The following is a 9,905-nucleotide window of genomic DNA, read 5'->3' as shown; positions in this document are numbered from 1 at the left end:
AAACTAGACATGACCACTTATTTATCTCTGTCCTCCACTTAATAGAACACTTGAACAAAATAATAACTGACCTTTAATGCAATATGCTAGTGCAGTTACATCATGGGAGAGGCTCCACAACTCCAAACCACAGAGTGTCTCTGCCAGATCAGTAAAACCCTTCTGTACATACAAGAGTCTGGCCTACAAAGCAGAATAATAAACTCGGCCTCTGATTGTAATCAGCTACTTGTCTTTGAAAAGATCAGCAGCCGAGCAGAGCTGGATGGGAACAGGTGTGGGACGCTTTGCACCGTCACACTACAAAGGAAGAGACCGACTGAAAAGAACCCACTCATATCAAAGCAGAGCTCAATGATAAATCGCAATGGACACGTCGTATGGACTCGAGTTTAGGCAAGTGTGAGATTCAGGGGAGGAAAGCGGTAGAAAAGCATTAGATGGAGGGAGAATGTAATGGCACCGATGGGAGTTATGCTTTTAAATATGAGGTGACACTGGTTGCAATCACCAGCTCCTGGCCCGACAGTCAACAGCACAGCAGTCACAATACAAATCGCACGCGGTGACACAAGGCAGCTCTCTTGCGTCAGCCGACCGGAATCCTTCAGAGACCGCGATCGTTTCCCGTTCCTGCAAATCAATGCTGTATACCTATGCATAAAGAAAGATTATTCCTAAAACAATTAGTGCTCTTCCTTTTGGAAGACCGTTATCGATCCCCAAATAAACAAGAGATTTATGAGAATTGACCAGAAGGAGTTTTCGAGGCTGTCTGGAGTTCCAGACGATGCCCAGGCCATCTCTGTGAGCACAGGGTAAACAGGAAGAAAAGGGCACCGCGGCTGGGCCGGGCCTGCGTGTGGGGATCGCGGCAGACAGGGGACGCCTGCAAGCAGACGGCCGGGGAGACGCACAGACGCTGGACGAGCTTCAGGGAGTCTGGCTCAAGCAGACAGCACGAGCAATTCTCATGTCTCAAGGCATCAAGACTACAGTGTCTAGAGTCTCTGAAGGTCTCCCTTAACACTTATAAAAAAGAGTATCAAATGATACAAATGCCTTTTTAACGATATACAATACACTTCAGAACTGAGCGTGAGGTTGAATTTTAGGTTTGCGTGTGCGCGCGCACACACACACACACACACACACACACACACACACACACACACACACACACACACAGGAAAAGAGCAATATCTAAATCATAACACTTGGCACAAAGTCACTTCATCAACTTAGATAGGGAGTTCTAAGAAAATGGCATCAAATGATAGGTTTAGTTCAAGAGAACAGACAAAAAATTCAATAGAATTAATCAGTCCAGTGCTTTCAGTAATTGTAATTTCATCCACAGAGAATTTTGATGTAAATAATATATGGTGTGTACACATATCATGATGTAATCAGCACTCATGCTAGAATACAAACAACCAAGCCCCTCAGAAAAGAGCAATTCAATACCAAGGTCTATAATTGATTTAGATTAAAATAAGTTGGTCGACCATCTCCTGGGTAATTTGCTATTTATGACATTTACTGCAGTATTCATATAAAAATACCTCTATGTCAGCAAGCACCTTTTCTTGCTTACAAATATTGAGGTAATGAGCAGAATGGCATGATCTAAAATGTATTATTATTATTATTATTATTATTACTATTACTCAAATATGAAAATACAGAATAGTAAAGGAGTCTTTAATTGACAGATTCTAAATCGAGGCCAATTCTCTACTGCACTGCTCGCTACAGAACTGAATCCAATATGCACATCGCCTCCAAAATATCCCATAAAACCTTACTGCTGCACCTAATTGTTCAATATGAAGCCAGAGCATCAGAGGTAATTCAAATGTCTTTGTGCGATGAATATGTGCATGCGTCCTCTTTTCCTATTCTAATTTAATGCCATCTGCGCAACATGATTGGCCCGGTGTTGCCATTGCTGCCAACTGAGGTCAGCACAACCATCAAGTGCTGTAATTGAGTAGTTAGTGGCAATTTCCTCCCTTAATTTCCATCTGCGAGGCACAGGCTTGGCATGGCAAACGGCACATTACACCAGCACAGAGCTGCCTACACGCAGTAACATCATTTCCGCAGTTTGAAAACTTCCACGAGCAAATGAGAAGCCGTCAGCGTGCATGGCATCGCGGTCATCCCTCTCCTAGACACACACACACACACACACACACACACACACACACACACACGAATCCCAGACACGATGGCCCAGAAGGAGCAGACATGTTAATTAGCAGGTAATCGGCATTATGTACGTGCACACACCACTAAGGTAACATGATAAAAAAAAAATCTGTAGCTCCCTGCTACAAACAGCAGACGTCAAGGCACCTGAAAGAACCCGAAGAAAGAACCTGAAGCCATTTTGCCCAAGGTATTTATAATGGCCTATACAAGATCCACTACCTGAAAAGCAGATTTATGACTGTATAATCCATAACCAATGCAAGCTCGTGTATATTTCCTGCCAAAGAGGACAAGGTGGAGTTGTAAACGAATGGTCCAACGGGCTCTAATGTTGCGACTTGATAAGTTTTAGCGACGGATTTATGAAAGCCATAAAGTAACATCAGGGACAAAAAGAGTGGGGATCTGAGACTGACTTCTAATGGATGGGTTATCGCACCCGGGCTTTTATTCAGTGTGACGCTCACACGCACAAAGAGCTACTTACATCCCACCATGTGGAAAATGAATGCCTCATTCTCACTCTAATGATCTCCTTCTAAACGTGAAAGAAGATGTTTTTAAGAAAATGTTATTTAAAATAATACATTGAGTACCACCGACTTGAGACACGATTCCCCCGTAACATAAATTTGATTTTTTTCTTCCAACTCTCACAAAGGTTAGAGTCCCCTTTTTTTTAATTTTGTAATTACTCTGATGCACTACATCAAAAGGAGAAGTAATAAGAGTTGTAATTTAATCTATTCACACAAGTCATTTTCATAAACTCTGCCTCTCGCTGCTTAATGCCTGTTTCATTCATTATTTATAATGCGCTGATGATGTGGTGATGACAATGCCATTGTTTTTAACTCTTAGCGATGATTCAGAGCCTTCATTATAGGCGCGGCGGGCCGCGTATTATCAAGGGCAAACAAAAGATAATTAACGGCGGGAAGTGGGGCAGCGGAGGCCGGCTGGGCCCGGGAAGGCCCCCCGGTCGCAGGGTTGACTCCGCGCAGGGCCGCCTGGCAGAGCCTGACTCTCCAAGTCCTCAAACAGCATAATTAGTGAGGGCTCCCCGTAAGGAGGGGAATGCAATTTATTTTTACCTCCTCCCCTTCACCTCTCTCTCTCTCTCTGAGCAGATATTAACACGGCGTGTGAGGTTTGATAATCTGCAAGAGATAGAGCGCTACCGGCCGTCGTCGCGCGAGCGAGTGCGCGCGAGTTCGACGGAGGCAGGACAACAGCGGCGTAGCGACCGGACCTGACCGGCTCTGACCGGCCCGGGCAGCGGACGCAGCCTGCGCTGCCGTTGTCGTCGGACTGAAGCGACGTCTCCTGAGGGCACTTTTTATGAGACAGACTAATATCGGCCTCAAATGTGCAAAAGAAGACATGAACTTGAGCCAGCTACAAGCTAGCTCCAACTGCAGCCTGTTGTCCTCACACAGACATTACCAGCAGTGTGTTCAGGGTTTAGTGAAACCAAACAACTGGTCAAAGAGGTAGTGGTGGGTACTGGCCAGATGTTGACATACATGACAGCCGTTTTATTTTATTTGAGGCTATAATCTTTTCACTTAGATTCCGTTTTATACTCAGTTTTAGGCCTTTTATTTGGCTGAATATATTTTAAATTCCCACCAGTTAAGTCTGTCATTGGCACTGTGCGTTTAGTGTGAGTGTGGGTGGACAAGTAGAACTTTTGTCATTCACCCCTTTTGTTTCAAAATAAGTACCAAATATTCAAAAACAGTCAATATTCATGATATTTAAGTAGCCCTTGGGTTATAATTAAATCCCAGTTAGAATAAGTAAATCACAAGTATATGCAGAAAAAATAACAGAAGCATTGCAATACCACACACACATACACACACACACACACACACACACACACACACACACACACACACACACACACACAATAAATGCTAATTATTCCCCTTCTCTCCTTCTAGGTGATATTTCACAACCTCTGTTTTAACTCCTTTTCCAGACAAACTGCCTCGGAAAAAGTGAACGCAATAGCTGTCAAAGGCGCTGAGAAGCACGGGGAGAGGACCGGCCAGTGACAGCTGTCACCTCCTGCCTCCCCACCGAGGGGGGGGCTGCTCCATCCCAACAATCAGCTCCCCCTCTCCAAACAAGGGCCCCACACCGGATACACGGGCGGGGAACGGGTGTGGCGTGCGGCTTGCCTGAGCAGATGCGGCTCCTGCGGGTGCGCATATGACGGTGGGGGTGGGTGGGGGGGGGGGGGGGGGGGGGGGGGGGGGGGGCACTTGGATGCTTATGACTGTGTGTGTGTGTGTGTGTGTGTGTGTGTGTGTGTGTGTGTGTGTGTGTGTGTGTGTGTGAGTGTGTGTGCGCGCGCGCGTATGCAAGCACACACCCGGCTGCCAAGAGCATCCAAGCTTCCGCCAGTGTTTCGAAAAACATACAAAAACACGCATATGTGTTGGAACAACAATGTAAGGATTCAAAGCAAAGGCAAATACAACTGGAAGCCAATGGTGCTTTAAAACACTTGTGTGTGTGTGTGTGTGTGTGTGTGTGTGTGTGTGTGTGTGTGTGTGTGTGTGTGTGTGTTTGGAGGGGGGGCAGAGAAGGTACACAAGAACCTGTAGCAGGCTTCACTGGTATAGCACCAGAGAGGAATCTTCTGTCTGACTCGGCCAGGATTTTTATTAAGGAGCAGGGGACAGCATTCATTTTTAAAACCTCCTCAATAAAATATCATACAGTCGTTACATATTCCTCAGTATTATAATGATATGAATATTTAAATTTAAATGCATTCCAAGCACGGGTCTCTTCTTCAGTAAGGCATCAGATCTCATTTTCTACTTAAGCTCCGCAGTCATGTTTAGGCATATCCACATACATGATACATCTTTCTTTTTTAAAGCCTGTTAATGCAACCCTGATAATTTTGCTTGACGTTAATGGGAAATGTCTCTTCACTGGTTAGATTTTTTCCTTTCTTTCTCTGACAAAACAAGAAGATATCATCAAAAGTTCCTTTCATGGAGAACACTGTTGCTCGAAACTTCACCCTTTGCTGTTTTTATGAAAAATTACAACCCCTAAATGCAATTATCTCAGTTTACAACTGACACACTCAGAATGCAAACTGATACGTACACAAGTGAAAACTCTGACATACACTGTGAGCTCAAAGTGAAGCTATTCCATGGTATTAGCAGGAAGTGGTAATTGAAAGTCACGAAAGAAGGATATAAATGAATTTCAAGAATTTCTGTAGTCAATGTGAAATGTGTGCATATCATTACATGCTTGTTGGAAGCTCAGACTCTCGTAAGGCGACGGCAGTCCCTCGCCCAGCTCAAGCCCTCTGATCTCTCCACTTCCTGACAAGATGTTGTCGTCGTATGTTTTGATGGTTTGAAACACACTGGAGGATGGAGGTGCATCTGACAGACTGGGACGACGCAGTTTAACACAGCCAATGTTTAATTGAAGGACGCATGAAAAAAGAAAAAATTCGGAATCAATCCCGCAGACGTTCCTTCCCTATTCAGAGGTTGGAGAACAGCACTGAGCCACAGTCTCACTGAAGGTAAAACATGTTGATGCTCCCTCTCCCTAATATACAGGGGGCACTTTGTCTTACTGGAACGATTAGGCCACCCTGAAAAGTCCTACACAAAATTAAGACACACCAGACCAATCGACTCACTCTGTCATCCGAACACACACCCAAAGCTGGAGAGAGCTATTGCTCATAGCAATAAACCCTTGTCAGAGGAGCTGAAGACTGAGATATGTTATTAAAACAGCGCTGGGGACAGAACCCCACCCTCCCGGTCACGCCACCACGTGTGTGGAAGCACACAGCCTCCGAGGTGGCGGAATATCCGGGCCAGGAGGCAGTAGGGAGGGAATCGATTTCAGGCCTCTTGACCTCGTGACCCTGCGCCTGGGAGAAGCCAGGGGTGGTGCGCCGAGCTCCGTCACTGACTTTGATGCTGGGGGTATGGCGGAGGGGGGTAAGGGGGTAAATGGTGAGAGCACGGTCTCCTCAGATAAAATGGAGACAGTTGCCGGCACTTGGCATTTCCACCGCTGACAGGCCAGCTTGTTTGTTCACTCTAACGAGCACTCGGACTCCATTAATGAGCGGACTGAATCCATTATCATCATCATTTCAAAAGGAAGCCCAGAGCTAAACAGCTCCCTGCATTAGCAACCGCTACCCTTGTTGTTCCATTTGATCAGCGGTGGCAGCGGGAATTCACCCCTCTTTGCCCCGCCGAGTGTGCACACACACACACACACACACACACACACACTCACACACACACACACACAAAACACAGACATGCGCATTCAAACACACATGCTGACATACTGAACCCCGTTACAGCCTTCATACAGCCAAACGTGTATGGAGGGAAAATTAACTACCAGGCACAAGTCAGGGATGCTATTACCCCGGTAAGAGCCAAATAACACAATAATGACTTGGACACAGACACACGCACACACACACACACACACACACACACACACACAGAGACAGAGCAGAAGAAAAGAGAAGAGGAACACTTCTTTTGTACTTCATAAACAATCTGAGGCGATACATGAGACCAGAGGACGATAGCATTCCATCTCTCTGCCACCTTTCTACGGGACATCAAAGGCCCAATTAAGGCCCTCTGTGCAAATGGCGCATGTGGCTTCTGCTCTAGAGAGCTGTCATAGACGCTGGGTGTGTGGCTGTCTGCTCCCCGGCCCGGTGACAGGCCCCCTCGCCAACCCCGACTCTCTTATTTCTCTCCGTTTCTCTCTCTCTCTCTCACTCTCTGTGTGTGTCTCTCTCTCTCACTCTCAGTCTGCTAAAGGATTTTAATTAGGCCTTGTCTGCACAGCCCCACGCAGCCCTTTTGTATGTGCTGAATGGTACAAGGGCTGTGATTTGGAACACCCCTTCACCACCAGTCAGCGACGTGAGAGAGAGAGAATGAGGGAGAGAATGAAAGTGAGGGGTGGAGGGGGGTGGTGGTGGTGGTGGTTGGGGTTTGGGTGGAGGGGGGTGGGGTCTGTGGAGGGAAAGGAGGGGCTCTTTCATTTTGATATGAGCTACTTCACTACATTGCGACCTTTTTCCCACCCCATTGTACACGCTCCCCTTATGACGCTGTGGAATTATTAAAATGTTAACGCGCCTCTGTTGGCTTTGATATTTAAGACAAAAGGGTACAGAGCGCAAGCTACAGTGACACTCCACAAACTGTAAATGTGAGATTTCATCTGACACTGTCATGCTCTGCCAATACTCTTACAGTGTGTGTGTGTGTGTGTGTGTGTGTGTGTGTGTGTGTGTGTGTGTGTGTGTGTGTGTGTGTGTGTTTGAACCACCATTTTCTTTCTCATGTATTCCAGTGCCCCACTCTTTAAACACTACAGCTGAAACAGTTTCCTCATCAAATTCATATTGTAGAGATATTCGATAGTTCAGAGCTACTCAGTATATAAAGTATATCAATATTTAGTTGTATTCAGTATATAAAGTATATCAATATTTAGTTGTATTCAGTATTAACCAATGCGAGGACCTGTGTAGTTGTGAGCACACGTACAGTTGTTTGGGTTTTACAGTGGTCTACGTGTGTACAGAGCACATGTCTTCCTGTCGTCTGCTGCCTCCCCTCACACACCCTCAGAGCTCATGTGATGGCACCGTGCCAAGCCGCCACCCCCCACCCCCCAAGCCCCCACCCCCCCACCCCCCCAAGTCCCTCCCTCCTCCTTGCCTTTGTATCTTTTCAGTGCAGTGGCCTCCGTTTACCAGGCATGCCCAAGCCAGGCAGGCATCATCCCCCCCCCATCACCGGCACCCTGTACGGGGACAATCTCTCCTTTCTCTACCCCTGACAGTCCTCCCTGACAGGCCTTTTACATCTGCCTCCTCTGCACTCCGCCCGGCAGACAAAGAAATTAATACCCCCAGTGACTGTGTTTTAATTAAGCAATTTCATGCAAATTACACATTTTAGATTGTCAAATAATATACTGCGTAAAATGGAAGGCAGGCTGATCTGATATGCATGGAGCGTTTTTTCTTCCAGGGCGCTGTGCATACATGGAAAATGAACAAAAATGCTAATTTCTAATCTATTATGCAAACAGTGTGATACATAGATTTGCACGCCTTTCTTAGCATGGCTGAACAATCCTTGTGAATTTGGTATATTTGATGCTAGAGCCTTTAAAGCAATCCTTTTTTTCATGATTTTTCTTCTCTTTTAGTAGTACAATTATTTGCACAGATCTCTGTGGTTCTTCTAATGAACAAAATCTGTGAGTGACTCAGGCACACCTGTGTTACTCTAGAACTCTAGAAACCGAAACCGTGAAAACAAATGCGTAAATATATCGGTGAAACTTTGGCAAACAAATGTAAAGTTTCTAATTACAGCTCCTGTCTACTTTCAATTCTAAGTAATACATCCAATAAAAAAGGGAACAGTAAATTATTCTGTGTTCCTATGACTATTATTGAAATAAAAGTACAAAATGATGAAATTAAGAGGGAAGCCTTTTATTCTAGTTGATTTGATTAACTCTTAGCTAAGGTCAGTACAGTTCTTAGAACATGCATATAAAGGCCTCTTGAAAGCCAGGATAAAGTCAGCATGTGGAGGGAGTACAATGAGGCCCTCCTTAACAAAGGCTCCGGAGAGATCTCGCTGTTTCTTTGTGATTCAAATACATTTAATCAAAGGTTTGTTTCGATATACTGGCACTTAATAGTGTACATTACCCCATACAATAGGACCGAATGAATTGCAATCCTTCCAGTAGGCTTTTTCTAATGGGAATAAATAGCAGGATAGGAGTGAGGCCCGAAACGATAATGGCAGGGTACGACATGCTGTTGACGTGGTTTCTGCATCTTCAGAGCGCCGCTGCTCTTTAAATGGACCCTCATGCCATAATCGCTGGATTTTAGCATGCACAGGACATTCAAATCAGGCTCATAATGAGCAGCGCCAAGCCCAAAACACCTTGGCCCAATTATTAGGCTCTGAATTCACACTCTTACTCACGAGCCCCTCCTGAGTGCTAGGCGTGTGCGTGTAGGGGTGTGTGTGAGTGCGTGTGTGTGTGTGTGTGTGTGGCAATGCAGAAAGTAGTGTGTGTGTGTGTGTGTGTGTGTGTGTGTGTGTGTGTGTGTGTGGAGGTGCTGAACTGACTCCACTTACCTTAATCAAGTCAACAAGGGGGATGTGTGGGTGGGAACACAGATAGCGCTCCTGTGTGACTGAATCTCAGCAGGCGTCCCCGACTGTGAGGAGGACGTCTGTCAGACATGTAGGAGGCAAGAGGCACCGCAGGTTTGGTCAGCTGAGGACGGGCTGGCTGGAGGATGGAGCAGTTTGCTCAACTTTCGCCAAACAATGAGTCATGACTGGAGGTCTTGGTGAAAAGGGGGGGGAGTGAACCCTGGGGAGGGGGGTCTGGTGTGAGGCGGGCCTGGCGGCCAGGGTGGCCAGCATCCACCAGCCATATAAACGTAGCCCCCATGACCCATGGCAGTGTGCGAGAAGCTGGCAGCTTGGCCCTGGCCCACACCGCTCGCTGGAAGAGGATCTTAAACAGCAATTACATGATCCTAAGGCAATCTGATTAGAGCTTGGCAGGAGCCTTATTGATCCCAGCTGTGCATCAGC

The sequence above is a fragment of the Brachyhypopomus gauderio genome, unplaced genomic scaffold, assembly GCF_052324685.1.
Source record: "Brachyhypopomus gauderio isolate BG-103 unplaced genomic scaffold, BGAUD_0.2 sc184, whole genome shotgun sequence".
Taxonomy (NCBI): domain Eukaryota; kingdom Metazoa; phylum Chordata; class Actinopteri; order Gymnotiformes; family Hypopomidae; genus Brachyhypopomus; species Brachyhypopomus gauderio.
Note: the sequence above shows the minus strand (reverse complement) of the source record.